Below are 17389 nucleotides of genomic sequence, written 5' to 3' on the forward strand. Positions count from 1 at the left end.
ACAATGCATCAAAACCAAATATGAAAAAAGACCACCTTATAAAAAGATGATAAAGTAAATTTAAATAATTTTTAAATATTTAAAAAACAAAACAGTAAGACATTACCATCTGTGAGAATATCCAGTAATACAATCTCTCTCTCTCACCTGAATTCTAAAGAAATTAATAAGACAAAAAAGGGCAGATGGAAACTAAAATATGCTTTTTTCACTGATAGAAGTGTACAAGAAGGAAAAGAATGGGAGGGCCCAGTGGGCCTGCCAACAATACAAGGTAGAGCTACCCCCCACCTATCAGCCACCCTCCTGGGAGCCCTCTGCATGAAAGGCTGGTAATGAAGAACACACAGGAAAGTTCTGTACCTGTCAGAGCTCAGGTAGTACTTCTCAAATTCATCACTCAAAAAAGTCACCCCATTCCAATGAGCACAGGGGTGAAGACAGGCCAGGAATGATTTAGGAAGAAATTTATTTCAGGGAAAATCTCTCCCTGAGGAAGCCAGTAGAGACAGGCCCTCCTCTCTAGTAAATTCTAATTCAAGCTGAGTTGGAGTTGAGAATTCAAACAGGGGAAGCCTGTACAGAAGAACATGGACATTTCCTGATTTTACCTAATATTTCTTTTTTGTGCTTAATTTTTTTCCTTCATATTCTCCCTCAGGTTTGGTTGAGGATTTTAAAACTCAAGGTGGGAGTTCTCTCAGCTGCCCTTAATCCCTCCCACTGCCTCATTTTCCCCTGGCAGCATGGATACTCCCTCTGCAAGTACACTTGAATAAAGAAAGACTCCACTTTATGGCTAGTTTCATGAACTGTAAACTAAGAGAACATTCAATATAATATTTTAGGTGTCAAAACTGGTTAGCTTCAGATTCAAAGAAATAACCGAGTAAATGATAACTCATTTTTCCCAAGGGTACAAAGCAAGGGGCTACCAGAATCAACTGGTCAACAGAAACTAACATTTTAAACAATAAAAAAAGATCTGTAAATAAGAAATTTTAACCTAAGCATTGAGAGCAACACAGTCAATATAATTTTCTGGAGTAATGAAAATATCTTGTATTTGTGTTCACCAAAGCAACAGCCACTATCACTAGTGGTTGCTGAGCACTTGATATAAGGACAGCGTGATCGAGAAACTGAAAATTTAATTTTGTGTTGTTACAGTTCATTTAAACTTATTCAAATATAATTTCCCATAAGCCTTCTGGGAAACAACCCTGACATGGACCTAACCACGTAAGGAAGTTACATGGGCATCTGGTGGGTGCTATCCCAGTCCTGATTCGCTGAATTACACAAAACCTGTATAAAAATCATAAAACTCCCAATAACTCATTTGAGACTTTTACACATGTGGAACAGAGAACAGGTCCTATTGGTGTTGTCTGGCCCATGAGAGGGAGCCCCATTTGGGGTCACAGCTAAAAGCCTGAAGACATAACAATTTAAATAGTGCTATTGCATTTATCTCTGCATAGAATGTATACAAGACCAAGTGGTTGATTCCTGGGTAACTTCTGAGTTAAATTACAGAATGCATGATTGCCTTGAAGTCAACATTTAACTTTTTTTATAGTTCATTCTAAATTGTCCCTGATGGGTAAAGACATCTTAGTTATCAATTGCCACAATAATACTGCACAACAAACTATCCCCCCCCCCCAACTCAGAAGCTTAAAACATAAGCATTTGTTTTTGCTCATAAGTTAATGATTTGGGTAATTTATGTATTTTCTTTTTGTATTGATTTTTTTTTAAATCAGACAGCAGAATGCATTACAATTCTTATTACACGTATACAGCATAATTTTTCATATCTCTGGTTGTATATAAAGTATGTTGCCAATAATTCGTGTCTTTATACATGTACTTTGGATAATGATTTCTATCACCTTCCACCATCCTTGCTAATCCCCTGCCTCCTCCCTTTCCCTCCCACCCCTCTGCCCCATCTAGAATTCATCTGTTAGAAATTTAGACAGGGTTCAGCTGAGTGATTCTCCTGGTCTCTTCTGGAGCTCACTCACATGTCTGATAGTTACCAATCAGCTGTGGTAATGTGGATGGCTGGGCCATGTGACACTTGTTCTTCCACAGGGTACCCTAGGCACACTGTTATGGTGAAGGCAGAGACATGAGCCAACAATTCCAATTATGCAGTGTTTTTCAAGCCTCTGCTTAAACCTACAGGCAAAGAATACCACATGGGAAAGTTGAATATCATAGTGGGTTGGCACTACTGGGCTACATGGCAAAGGGTTTAGATACAGGAAGGGGTGAAAAGCTAAGGCCAATAATGCAATTAATGTGCCACACTCAAATTGTCAAGCCCTAAAATCTTTCTTCCTGAAAAAAATAACCGAACTAATCCACACTCATGTATAAATATATTCTTAAAATCCCAGTAATTTATTTACACCTTTAAACATGTAAAACAGGGATCACACTTTGCCACCTCAACCAAAAGACATCACTCTGAGGATCTGGTCCATATAAGAAGGGCACTCCTGTTTTAGGACCAAGCAAATGAAAGGTCTGAAGAGAAAAGACTAACTAAAATAGAAATTATATTTACTTCAAACATATTTTACGCATTCAACTGGGAACTTTTTCTTAATTAGGTAAAATATATAAGGTATGCCTGGCCATACATTAATGGAACCGATTTTGAACAACTGATATGCAGATAACTTTTCTAAGGTAATCAATGCACTTTTCCGATGACATTGGCGTTAGTCAAAATGTTCTAGAATATCTCTTTTATAACTGCTATCTGCTATCAGCAGCCAAGTAACCATTCTTTTACTATCCCATAACATTCAGGATGTTTTCAGTTACAAGCACCAAAAAAGAAACAATTAAAATGACCAAAGAGTAAAGGGAATTATCTCACATTAAGGAGTTCTTGAGGCAGGGCTGGCATGACCAATCACTGGGTATGTAAGAACTGAGGAATTCCCCAAGACACAGAACCTTTAGTGCTAAAACTGGGAGAGTTCCAGGCAAAGCAAGACCCATTAGCTATTTCTTGAGCTGCTCGATGAGACCTTAAAGATCCCACGTCCTTCCTTCCATGAAGATTATGCCATTTGCAACATGTTATCCTAAAGGCCAACCAGCATCTATCAAGGTTGAGAAATAGCAACAATTATTTGGGACAATATTCAAAATAGAATTTCCTCCCACAGGTGTCCTTTTATCTGAAGGACAAAAAAGTTCTTCAATGACTTCGCCCCTATTTCACTGGCCTGGATTTGATCCCATGCCCCTTGCCCAGATTAGCTTAGGTTCTTCAAGAACCATTCTTGAGGCTGGCTTCAGCCAATTTTTCCTTAAGCTCCTGGCTGCGTTGGAGGAATGTGGATCCTGGAACCAAATTGGTATGTCAGGAATAGAAAGAGAGGAATCAACAGAGAAGGATGCTCATCCTCTGGGGTGGAAAATGTGCATCATTGAGTGTATACACTGGAGATTCAGAGCTATGGAAGCATTAAAAATTATATATTAACATGGAGTTTGTTACAGGAATTTGAGATTCTACATTAGCAGGTGGGAGCGGGTTAAACTGTCCACAGCCCCCTAGTGCTGCTCTTCTGGTGTAGGGCCTGAGGTTAGCAGGGCAGGCAGCCTGGCTCAGCAGGAAAAACCTAAGGTGGAGTCCCAGCAAGATGAAGCTGCTGCAGGCCCACTGACCACCCAGGAGCTGCACACGCAGGCCCAGGAGTTTGGAAAGATTAAGGAAACCCAAGTCCCACAAAGGGAGACAGCAATCAGCGTCAACTCAATTTTTCTGCCCCTTGCAGCTACCTTCAACGGGTGAGAAAATGGTTGTGTCCTTGCTAATGCCGGAAGTCTGCGTAGAAGGGAATTCTGGGAAATGTAGTTCCAGCTCACGTAGCTTAATGCTGTACAAAGTGCTACTGTCATCCTGAATGTGACTTTGATTCTCAGAAACGGCCTAGTTAAAACCTCAAGCAAATTCTAGGAAGTAAAGTGCACCTGGCACTTAACCCTTCTGGAAGAATATGTCACTCTAACTCTTATTTTCTTTCATTTTTCTCACTATGCCCAGCTGTCAGCTCTGATGGCCCAACCAAAGCAAAGTGAGAAGGACAACATGCCAAGTTCTTCAATCACCCCACTAACTCACTGTTTGGAGGTGCTGTGTGGTAGGGCCTGTGACGGATATACTGCTGATGATCCCCAGGGGGAAAGTCAGTGTAATCTATAAAGTTTGGTCAACCCATACATCTTATTGAACTCAGTAAATCAAAAAGCAATGTACCCATGAGATAAATATAAATAAATTCTCTTTAAGGTTTTTAAAAACTCTTTATTTGTTCTTTTTAGTTATACATGGCAGTAGAATATATTTTGACATATCATACATACATGGAGTATAACTTCCCATTCTTGTGGTTGTACATGATGTGGAGTTACACTGGCCATGTATTCATATACAAACATAGGAAAGTTATGTCCAATTCATTCTACTGTCTTTCCAATTCCCATTCCCCCTCACTTCCCCCAACTCCATCCTGTCCAATCTGGTGAACCTCCACCTCACATCTCACTCTAACCCACCCTCTCCTGCCTACCTTATTGTGAGTCAGCATCCACATATAGAGAAAACATACAGCCTTTGGTTTTTTTGGAATTGGCTTATTTCACTTAGCATAATGGTCTCTAGTTTTATCCATTTACTGGCAAATGCCATAATTTTGTTCTTCTTTATGGCTGAGTAATATTCCATGGTGTATATGTACCACATTTTCCTTATCCATTCATTTGTTGAAGGGTACCTAGGTTGATTTCACAGCTTATCTACTGTGAGTTGAACTGCTATAAACATTGATGTGTGGCCGCATCACTATAGTATGCTGATTTTAAGTCCTTTGGGTATAGGTCAAGGAGTGGGATAATGGGATAACTGGGTCAAGTGGTAGTTCCATTCCAAGTTTTCTGAGGAATCGCCATACCACTTTCCATAATGGTTGCACCAATCTGCAGTCCCACCAGCAGCGTATGAGTGTACCCTTTTCCCACATCCTCCACAACATTTATTATTGCTTGTTTTCTTGATAATTGCCATCCTGACTGGAGTGAGATGAAATCTCAGTGTAGTTTTAATTTACATTTCTCTAATTGCTTGTGATGTTGAACATTTTTTTCATATATTTGTTGACAAACATTTTTTTTTCTGTGAAATATCTGTTAAGTTCCTTTGCCCATTTACTGATTGGGTTATTAGGGTTTTTTGGTGTTAAGTTTTTTGAGTTCTTTATAATATAGTGGAGATTAATGCTCTATTTAGGGTGCAGGTGGCAAAGATTTTCTCGCATTCTGTATGGTTTCTCTTCATGGTCTTGATTGTTTCCCTTCCTGGGAAGAAGTTTGATTCCATCCCATTTATTGATTCTTGATTTTACTTCTTGAGCACCATTTGTTGAAGAGGCTATCTTTTCTCCAATGTATGTTTATGGCATTTTTGTGTAGTATGAGATAACTATATGTATGTGGTTTGTCTCTGTGTTTTTATTCTATACCATTGGTCTTCATGTCTGTTTTGGTGCCAATTCCATGATGTTTCTGGTACTATAGTTCTGTAATATAATTTAAGGTTTGGTATTGTGATGCCTCCTGCATCACTTTTCTCACTGTCCCTCTGCAGTTTTGAAATGTGTATTAAGTCTAAAAGAGGTGGGAGACACGGGAGGAAGGGACATGAAAAGAGAAGATCAAGATCTATATGAGACAAGCAGGGTCAGAGGCCATTAAGTTCAAGAGTATTATTTAAAGGTGATTACTATATCTATATACACATCACAGAAGCCCAAAATTTTAAAGTGAAGAGCAGTATGCAGACATCTTGTCAGAGATCATCGCAAGCTCAACAACTTGATATATATATGTATATATCTTATACATATACATACACATATATTTATTTAAAAACGAGAAGCTTTACACAAAAACATGAGTGAATCTCAAATGGAAAGAACTAGACACAAAAGACTACATAGTGTATAATTCTGTTTATAGGACATTTAAAGACAGGCAAAACTAATCTAAAGTGGAAAAAAATCAGAAGAGTTTACCTTGGACTATGAGGCCAAAAAGAACTGGAAAGGAGCCTGAGAAAACTTTCAGAGATGATGAGTATATGTATAGATATGTGCCTGTGTGTGTATATAGACATATATATGTATATGTGTGCAGAGGGGAGAGAGGGGAGGGGTGGGGCTGTGGGGATTGGAAGGATAGTAGAATGAGACACTATTACCCTTTATATATGTATGATTTCACTACTGGTGTGAGTCTGCACGGGGTACAGCCAGGGGAATGAGAAGCTGTGCTCCATTTGTGTAAAATGCATTCTACTGTCATGTATAGGTAATTAGAACAATTTAAAAAAAAAATAGAAGGGAGGACATGGGTTGTGGCTCAGCGATAGAGCACTTGCCTAGCACGTGCAAGACCTTGGGTTTGATCCTCAGCACCACATAAGAATAAATAAACAAAATAAAGGAATTTGTTCATCTACAACTAAAAAAATATTTTAAAAAATAAAAGGGAGACCAGTAGAATAGAAGAAGGGGATCAGGGAGAGGGAGCGGGGGAAAGGGGAGGTACTAGGAAATGAAATTGATCAAATTATACTGTTTTATTGTATGCTTGTATGAATATATTATCACAAATACCTTCCCTAAAAAAAGAAAAGAAACATGACCCAAAATTTAAAAAAAGAATAAATATAGCAAAATATTAATTGTAAAATCTAGTTGTTAGGTAAACAGTTGAGGCTAAGATTAAATCATAGATATAATACCAACATACTGACTTGGGAAGAGATGGTAAAGAAGTCATTGGGGAAGGATTAAAAAAAGGATTTAAAAGTTACTATCAATTAAGAGGAAGGTATCAAAAGGCAGGTCAAACATTCAGAACATTTTATGTGGTTATTCTTTAAAAGATATAAAATACAACCACTTTATAGAGTTCCGTTTCTCTCGCCATTGCTGCGTACTTGCTGTGTGATTACTCTAAGTTCAATACTCTGCAAGTACTGTCCATAGCACACTAAGAATCTTTCTCTACCTCTTCTCCTGTCCATAGCCCTGTATCAGTCAGCTATAACATAGAATACTGCAGAACAAACCACCACTAAACTCAGTGGTTTGCAACAATAAACCATTATTTTTTGCTTATGTATCTACAGAGTGGCCAGGGACTGGCCTTTCTAGGTTGTCTCTACTTATCTAGGTTCCAGACTCCACATCTCTCATCCTTCTTGGGCCAGCAGACTTCCTGGGTCACGTTCTTTTCATGAGGATGATTGCAACACAAGGCATCAAGAACATCTCAAGACTTTGCTCCCATCATCTATGATAAAATTCCATTATCTAAAGCAAGTAGCACAAATAATTAACACAACTAAATCACAGGCCCCCGTGGAAAGCTGGGTTCACCTCAAGCTCCTTGGTTATCCCAGAGTTTAGTGAGGTGAGCTCTTTTTGACTGCTGGATGGGCTCTCCATGGTTTTCACTGTGCAGAAAAAAACAAATCTTGAGTGTACAAGTAGACCAATTCAAGTGAACTGTTCTATTTTACCTCTTCAGCTTCCCTCAAGGTAAAATCCCAAGGGGACACTTACAAACATCTGGCCAAGAGAGGGAATACAGGGTACTTATTTTTCTGCTTTAGGAGCAGTGAATTAGAGTTTCAATTTCTCCAGTTAAAAGTCGCCTTTTTACAACATCCTGTTGGCAGCTCTGTCATTAGGAAAAGAAATCTTTCAGGGAAAGGGTTATTGTCTAAAAAAGACACAAAAGGGTCTAGAGATTAAAGGACCCTCTCAGGTTGTCTTGAGTTTCCAGAGCTCTCTGTTTCTATTTTGAGCAGAGCGTTTGGCTTCCCTTGTAGCCTCAAGTGAGCCTTTTGAGTCTCCCTGCAACATTTTTCTACCGTTTGCAAAAAGGGATAATAAGACTCGCTGCTGGGTAATGCATATAAAGTGCTCAGAGGAGCTCAGGAGGAAGGTAGGCTTCTCCAGGGGAAAGCTGTCAGCATGTTTTCTCCTGATCTCCAGATATTTTCAGTGTCTGGTACCCTCATTAGAGCATCTGGTCCTTTTTCAGAGAAGTTAGAGGAAAGGCAGAATAAATGGAACTGAGAGGATCCCTTCTCTCGCTTCTGCTGCAAAAGAGATATGTCAAGTTGAGAGATGAACGATTACTATTCTTCACTTGCTAACACTTTGTACCCTATTTTCAAATTAAGGAGCACATTGTTGGCACGCCCGAAAGGTTAAACACTCCCACTTCATTGCTGCAGTCACTAATTGGTGCTTTATCACCATTTCTGTGGAAGGAACGTCTTGTCTGCACTGCAGAATCCTTCCCCCACGGGCTGGGTGAGATTTGGAGAGCATCTCGAGTTTCTAAAGTTAGATCATAAATCTCTCTCTTGCTTGTGAGGAGGTATTACACCCCAAAAGACCCCATCTGTTAATTATCTGCAACTTATTTTGAATTATATCAAAATAAAATGATCAAATTGATATATTTTTTAACTTTTAAAAACTAATTTTTAATTATAAGGAAGCTAATTTTTTTCTTCTATGGATATCTTTTAGACACAATGCAATCAACTTTAATACCATAAATAATTCAAAGTGGTAACTGCATAATATATTATCTTCATGATCTTATTTTAAAAGTGTCACCTGTGGAGATAGGAAGAGGACTGGGTTGTAAAGATTGGTCACAGCTGGGAGTAGTGCCGCATGCTTATAATCTCAGCAGCTTGGGAGGCTGAGGCAGAAGGATCGCAAGTTCAAAGACAGCCTCAGCAACTTAGTGAGGCCCTCAGCAACTTAGCAAGACCCTGTCTCAATATAAAAAATAAAAACAGGGCTGGGGTTGTGGCTTAGTGGTTGAGCACCCCTGGGTTCAAAAAAAAATCCACAGATGCTCATGACCCCATCTGTACACATTCTCTTATATAAATCATCTCTAGATCACTTATGAGACCTAATACAATATGAACGCTAGGTAAACTGCTATTATACTATATTGTTTGAGAATACTGATAAGGAAAAGTCTATTCAGCACAGATGCTATTTCATTTTTTATATATTTTCCGTCCATGGTTGGTTGAATATATGGATGTGGAATCCAAAGAGGACGGACTATATTATGCTTCAATAAGCTGAAAAATATGCAAGTAAAAAATTACAAATGCAAAATAGAAAGTGTTAAGGTAAGACTTATACCTGACTTTCTATCTTCACTGCCATGACCTGAAAGAGGAGAGACAACAATTCTCTTTCTGTCTAGTCAGGCAAGTGGCTTTGCTCCACAGACCCAGCTACCCTCCCATGGAGCATCCCAAGTCTGACCTTAGGAAAGAAGCAGGGACCCTGCCTGGCAGTAGTCCAAGCCACATTTGCTAGTCCAGTGCTGCTAGCAACAGAAGCATTATTTTGACCTCCAATTCCCATTGCTTGTGTGTGTTTCTCAACTGATTCCAAAGATAGAAGGGAAAGAGGTATAACTAATTATCACCCCTTAAACCTCAACAACTTCTTTCTCAGAAGTTAAAAAATGAAGACAGACCAGACGTGGTGGCACATATCTGTAATCCCAGGGATCAGGAGGCCGAGGCAGGAAGATCAAAGCCAGCCTTAGCAACTTATCGAGGCCCTAAGCAACTCAGTGAGACCCTATCTCTAAATAAAATATAAAAAGAGCTGGGGGTATGACTCAATAGTTGAGTGCCTCTGAGTTCAATCCCTGGTACCAAAAAAAAAAAAAAAAAAAAAGCACACAAGAATAAAGGTATGACTTTTCTTTTAAACAAGACCAGAGAATGTGAGTTCTTAATGTTTGGGTCTCAAAACAAACTGGATAATAAGGAATGAAAAGAATAAAATTGATTCATCTCCTCCATGTAATATTTTCCTGTGCTAACTACAGGAACTGCTTTCATGTGCAGACACTGGAATGGGGATTTGGAGTGACTTCATGTCATGGCAGAGATCATCCTTTTGCTGAGTTCGGCATCACAGTCACCGATTACTATAGATGGGAAGTGCGACCACAATATTTCATAGTCCTTTCCTTTGATCTGGGCTTGGATTTTTGACGTACTATTTTTATTACGTAGCAAACATAAGACAAGTACAGTCTTAAAAGGTGCTGTCTATTTGAATGTGCCCTCTCTTGCAGTTGGGAACCCTTTCACCACCACATGAAGAAGCCTGGAAGAGCCAGCCAGAGAATGAGAGGCCACACTGGAAAAGAGACCAGCCAGCCCAGCCAATGCCCCAGACATAGACATAAGATCATCCAAGACCATTGTACCCAGCTGAGCAGTCCAGAGGAGAAGAGCCACCTGGACAACTCTTAGAATTTTGAAAATTTTTTTTAAAAAATGTGTTACCACTACACAGCTATTAGAATGGCAAAAATTCAAACCCCTGACAACATCAAATGCAGTACAGATATGTAACGGGATCTTTCATTCATTGAGGATGAGAATACAAAATAACACAGCCATTTTGGAAGACAGTTTGGCAGTTTCTTAAGATCTAAATATACTCTTACTATACATCCAACAATCACATTCTTTGGTAGCTTCCCAAAGGAGTTATAAAACATGTCTATCCCAAAGCCTATGTGCTGATATTTATAGCTGTTTCATTCATAATTACTTAACTTGGAAACAATCAAGAGATTTTCAGAAGGTAAATGGATAAATAAACTGTGGTGCATCCCAACAATAAAATATTATTCGATGCTAAAAAATAAATGGCTACCAGGGGCTGGGGATGTGGCTCAAGCGGTAGCGTGCTCGCCTGGCATGCGTGCGGCCCGGGTTCGATCCTCAGCACCACAAACAAACAAAGATGTTGTGTCTGCCGAAAACTAAAATGTAAACAAAATATTTTTTAAAATATTTTAAAAATTCTCTCTCACTTTCTCTCTCTTTCTTTCTCTCTTTAAATAAATAAATAAATAAATAAATGGCTACCAAACTATGGAGGAAACTTACTACACATTACTACATGAAAGAAGCCAATTTAAAAAGGCTACACACGGTAGGATTTTAATGATAAGACATTCTGGGAAAGGCAAAATATGAAGGTGGTAAAAAAAAAAACAGTAGTTTTCAGGGTTTGAAGGAAAGACAGATGAATAAGCAGAGCACAGAGGATTTGGGAGACAGTGAAACTATACTGTATAATAAATACTGTGATGATAGATACACCATTTTACCCATGTGTGTCTATCATCACAGGATGAACACTAAGAATTAACCCTATAATGTAAGCTACAGACTTTTGGTGATGATATGTCAGAGTGGGTCCATCCACCACTCTGGTGCAGAGTGTGGTCATGAGAGAGACTGTGAGGGAGCAAAGAGCAGAGGGCGTTATGGGGGAATTCTTTGCATTTCCTGCTCAGTTGTGTTTTTTTGTTGCTGTTTTTTTGTTTTTTTGTTTTTTGGGGGTTTTTTTGAGAACTTAAAAACTCTCTTAAAAATTAAGTTCACTAAAAACTGCCTATTATTCTAAGCCACTAAGTTTGGAGGTGGCTTGTTACTTTAAAAAACTATATACAGGAGGCAGGATCAAAGGGGAATCAAATCTATCACCTCAGACCTCAAATACACAAATGAGAAGACACATGGTCAAATGGAAGCCTTGGAATTCAGGAATTACTTACACCCATACCTTGGGTGTAAGAGTTTGGCACATGAGTTAACATGAGTTAACATTTAACTTTGCTGAGTCTATCATTTTATAAGGACTTAACTTACCAGCCCTATCACATGCTATTTTAGTTTCTTCCTTATTTTTAAGTATATTTTTATTTTATTTTATTTTATTAGTTGTAGTTGGACACAATACCTTTATTTGATTTATTAATGTTTTCTATGTGGTGCTGAGGATCCAACCCAGCGCCTTGCACATGCCAGGTGAGCGCTCTACCGCTGAGCCACAATCCCAGCCCCTTCTTCCTTATTTTTAAGGGAAAAATTCTTTCCACTGAGGCCTGGCAGCAAAACTCCTATTTCTAGATGCTTCAAAAGGAGAACCTAAGGTAGTAAATGTAATTCCTATGTTTGTTTCTAAAGAGGCAGAAGACATAAAATGCTTCAACCTGAGCAGTTCAATGTGTACCTGTCCAGCATGTACCTCCTGTCCCAACCACCCTCTCAATATGGTAGCAGTTATGAGCACCAAGGAGGGTGGGAGTCAGTATTGGTTTCTTCGAAAGGAGTGAGCTCACCACATCCCACCCTTCCCTCCTTCCCACCTTGCTCCCTACCTTCTTCTCTCCCACACACCAGCAAAGAATGTTGACCCAGTTTCTTATTAAAAGACTCTCATACTTTTGACCCAGGATTTCTCTGGATGTCACGGATAATGTGCCAAGAACTTTGCCTTGGAAGATAAAGTAAGAGAATTCCCCATGGATGAAAAACCAAAATTGGGGTCCTGAGTTCAGATTCCAGGCCCAGCAAGGTTTGGCTCTAGGCTGGTATGCAGGCTGAAGTCGTCATCTAGCTCCGAAATGGATCTGGGGAGTCAGGGAAGAGGAGGACAGAGCACAACTTATTCATAGAGGGAGCTGGCAATGGTTTAAAATTAGCACAATCTCCGAAATTGATTAGAATTCCATAAAGGCCGTTAATTATCTGCTAACCATATGCCTCTTGTCTATGTGCTTCTCTATTCAACATGAGAATGACAACTCAATCACAGACTGGTCCCAAAATTGAACTTCTATCCCTGAGCCACTTTATTCCTAGTCTCCTCCTCCATTCATAGAAAAATACAGAAATGTGAAGAAACCTATTCTGGACCAATGATAAGATATCTCCACCCTCACTCCACTTACCCACTCAAGAAGGCAGGAATGATTAAGAAAGCTAAGTCTACAAATTCAGAGAGGTTTTTCTAATTTGGATCAAACAATACCTCAAAAGTTAGAACTCCCTAAATTCTTCATCTGTGACTATACAAGTCAAGAAAAGTGAGATATTGAGCTCAGAGAAACACGTTTATTTACTATAGTGCAAGTTTCTTAAAAATGTGTGTGCATGCACATGCACACGTATTAATATCTTTCCCTCTAACAACACATCATGAGATTAGAACATAGTTTTAAACTATATTATTTCCTTTACCAACATTGATAAAGCACTGCCAAACCAGATGCCGGCAAGAATACAAAACTGATTTGAATTCCCATACCCCCCTGATGGAAGTGCAAACTGTTACAGGGCTTTTTCTCCAGAGAGCCTGTGGTTAAACATTTGCAGTACAGCAGTGGGGTATCTAGGGAATGTTTAAATCATGCAAGGGTGCTTAGTTGCAGACAACAAAATTCAGTCCAGTTTAAGTAGACCTGCAGAAGGACCATCAAAAAATTTTAGGAAGCTGCTGGGATGGAAAGGTTTATTTCAAATACTCTGGTGTCTTGGATACACATGAGCATGAACCTGGTACCATCATTGATATCTTGCTGTGGAAATTCGCAAGCAGAAAATGTGTGACCATCATTGATGCCCCAGGATACAGAGACTTTTTCAGAAACATGATTACAGGCACATCTCAGGCTAACTTTGGTGCCCTGATCATTGCTGTTGGTGAATTTGAAGCTGTTATGTCCAAGAATGGGCAGACCTGTGGACATGCCCTTCTGGCTTAAACACTAGGTGTGAAACAAGAAAATGAATTCCACTGAGAAACCCTATAGCCAGAAGAGATACAGGACATTGTAAAGGAAGTCAGCACCTAAATTAAGAAATTGGCTACAACCCTGATATTTGTACCCAGTTCTGGCTAGAATGGTGACAAAATGCAGGAGACAAATGTTGACATAACTTGGTTCAAGTAACTCCATCAAGGGATGTTGAGTCACCTTGGGTCAAAAGTATCAAAAGTCACCCATAAAGAGGGAAATACCAGTGAAACCATAGTGCTTAAGCTCAGATTTCATCTTTCCACCAATTTGACCAATTGACAAGTCATACATCTGCCTTCCAAGATGTCTGCAAAATTGGTGGTACCGGTACTGTCCCTGTGGGCCAGTTGGAGAATTGTGTTCTCAGCCTGGTATGTTGACCACCTTTCCTCAGCCAGTGTCACAGCTGAAGCAAAATCTGTTGAAATGCACCATGAAAATTTGAGCAAAGCTCTTCCGGGGGACAATGTAAGCTTCAATGTCAAGAATGTGCCTGTTGAGGATATTCATCCCAGCAACGTGGTGGGTGACAGGAAGAATGGCCCAATGGAAGCATCTGGCTTCACTTCTCAAGAGATTATCTTAAACATCCAGGCCACTTCAGTGCTGGCATGATCCTGTACTGGATTATCAAGTGGCTCACATTGCTTGCAAATTTGTCGAGCTAAAGAAGAAAATGGATTACCACCACTCTAGTAAGAAGCTGAGAACCTGGTGATGCTGCCATGGATATGGCTCCCAGCAAGCCTGTGCAAGTTCTGAGCTTCCTTGACTATCCTCCTCAGGGTCATTTTTCTGTTCATGATCTGAAGCAGACAGTTGCTATGAGCATCATTGAAGTGTGAACCAGAAAGTGTCTGGTGCTGGGGAGGTCACTACATCTGCCCAGAAGACTCAGAGAGATAACTGAATATTGCCCCTAACACCATACGCCCCCATCTTAATCAATAGTAGAAGAAGAGTCTTGAAACTTAATGTCTCAATTGCCTATTTAAGTTTAGTAGTAAATGACTGATTAATGATAAAAATGCATTATGAAACCTTCAGAAGGAAAAGGGAAAGCTTTGCGGACCATTTGGTTTTTATTTATGTGGGGGTGGGTGGATGGGGCTAGGATTTTGTGGCAGTTTTGTTAAGTTTTATACTCAGTATGTTTTTGTGAAAAATTCTTGACTGAAAATCCATCACAGAATTTGGAGACCCATTAGAACAAAATTGAATGAGAAAGGGTTGGGGAGTGGGGGGAGGGGAGGCAAAATTAGGTCTAGTGTGACAAAAGTTATCCTGAGATTACATTTTGTATGAAGGAGAAAAAAATAATAATTTTTAATTATTATTTTCATTTATAAAGGGAAAGTAGAGGCATTGAGAGAGAATAGTGAGTGTTAATTCAGAAATTGCTCTCATACCCAAAAGATATAACTAAGCTTTCACAGGGAATGGATAGAATTCAGTGGACAGCTGATATTTTTACCTGCCTGGCACCCCTCCTAAGTTTTATTATAGAATCTCACTTTTTTGGGGGGACACTACCTCTTCCTCATTCCATGTGGTCCTGTCAATCAAAGAACTTGCACCCACTGCCCATCCAGCAATAGGAACATACTCCAACTCAGGTCAGGGTTCCTCAAGGAATCCGGATCTTAAGCCAAACAACCCAAGAACACCCCACCACCACCACCATAAGTAAGCTGAAACTAAGTCTTTCCCATGATAGTTCCCTAAAAATGCTGTTCATCAATCCCTGCTTCAGGATCCCCAGATTTCCCATTACTTTTGAGGTCTTGTTGCAAAACTCTTCCATCAAATCTGTGAGCTTTCCAGTGCCCTTTAAAAATATGACTGTTCCGTCTTGGTTAACTAGAGTCTATTTCTATTGTTTGCCATCAAGTAACACTAGTTGATAAGTAAGTATTGCTATAGAAAGAGGCTTGCATCTCCTATCAGGAAATTGGTTTTGCTTTAATTCTTGTTCACCAAACTATGGGGCATGTTGGTTTATTATAATAATGCCTCCCAATGAGTCTATTGCCTTTTTCAATGTGACATTGCTGTCCTTCCCATCAACACTCCATCCTGGAAGGAAAGGGGAAATACTGGGGAATAGTATTGGCACATTATATTGTTATATCATGTTCATTTATGAATATGTAATAATGAATTCCACTGTCATGTACAATTATAATGTACCACTAAAAATACAGTAAAATAAATAAATGTAAGAAGGAGAAGAAGAAGAGAGAGGAGATGAAGAAAAAGATCCCATCCTTGTAGTCCATTTCTTCACACCCTTGAACCTGGGCTGGCTTGGTGAGTTATTTTAACCACGACAATATGTTGGAAAAGATGTCATGCATGGTTTCATGAGTTTAGACCTCAAGAGACCCTGAGACCACCATTCTGTGAGGAAGCCCAGGCTAGCCTGATGGAGGATGGAAAACCACTTACAAAATATCAGAGGCATCCTGCCAATAGCCAGATGTGTGAGAAGACATCTTGGACTCTGAGACTAGTCATTTAGATGGCCACAGCCACCTGTGTGAACCTAGGGGAAACCAGCAGAAAAGCCACCCAGATTTCTGACCCACAGAAATGCAAGAATAATAAATGTTGTCGTTTCAAGCCATTATGGTTTGGAGTGTTTTGTTACACAATGATAGACAACCTATTGATGAGGAAAGAGTGGAGCACAGAACACTGCATCCATTGAGACACCTGGCAAACTGTTAGAGCATCATCCTGCACAAGGATGGGGAAGGGGAGGGGTGCGAATAGAAGGAAGGCTGGAGTGCAGATGGATTCCAGATGCAAGAAACAGTCAAACATTTCTTGCTCCCATCTGCCATTGGAAGAGAGGGCCAGCTGGCTCACACAAACCTGAGCTCCTGGATCAATGTGGGAATTTGCAGGGTAAGAAGCCCTGGCAATGCCAGGAGGCATAAGGTTTAGATTCAAGTCCTGGTCCCAATGCTGCCTGACTTGGAGAAACCACTTAACCTCCCAATTCCAGTTTTCTCATCCAAAAAAAAAAAAAAATGGGCATGATAATACCCTTCCTTCTCACTTCACAAGGTCATAAGGGTGAATGAGATAATGAATGAAAGAGCCCAAAATAAACTTAACATAACTTTCTAAAGCTATTCAGGCATACAACTTCCAGAAACCACTGAGTTCTAATTTATTCTCAAAATGTTATCAGTCATGGGAACGTAGTTAAACATCCCATTAGGAGGGCTTTTTATCACATCATGCATTAGATCCTACTGAGGGTCTCTAAATCTGTATCTCATTTAATTGCTAGCCATATTCAGATTATATTCTCTCCCTCACCCTCTTCTTCCTTCTTTCGCCTAATCAACATAGTTCCCCTGAAGACCTCTATGAACTCTTATTAAAAATTATTTTATTAATATTATTTATCATTGACAAATCTAACAATATACAGTTACGGGGCACAATGTAATGTAATTATATATACACACACATATAGACACACACACATCCATTGTACTTTTATGCACACATATATACACACACAGACGCACACAATTCAGAATAACCAAATAAGCTAATTAACTCTATGACCTCTTTTCCACATTTTTATTGGTGCATTATAATTGTACAT

The 17389-nt window shown here is 39.4% G+C and overlaps 1 pseudogene; it reads left to right on the forward strand.

Annotated features, from left to right (window-relative positions):
* Window positions 1–13435: 13435 nt before the first annotated feature.
* LOC143641539 (elongation factor 1-alpha 1 pseudogene) lies at window positions 13436–14674 on the forward strand (annotated as a pseudogene).
* The last annotated feature ends 2715 nt before the right edge of the window (window positions 14675–17389 follow it).

This window comes from Callospermophilus lateralis, chromosome 3, assembly GCF_048772815.1.
Source record: "Callospermophilus lateralis isolate mCalLat2 chromosome 3, mCalLat2.hap1, whole genome shotgun sequence".
Lineage (NCBI taxonomy): Eukaryota > Metazoa > Chordata > Mammalia > Rodentia > Sciuridae > Callospermophilus > Callospermophilus lateralis.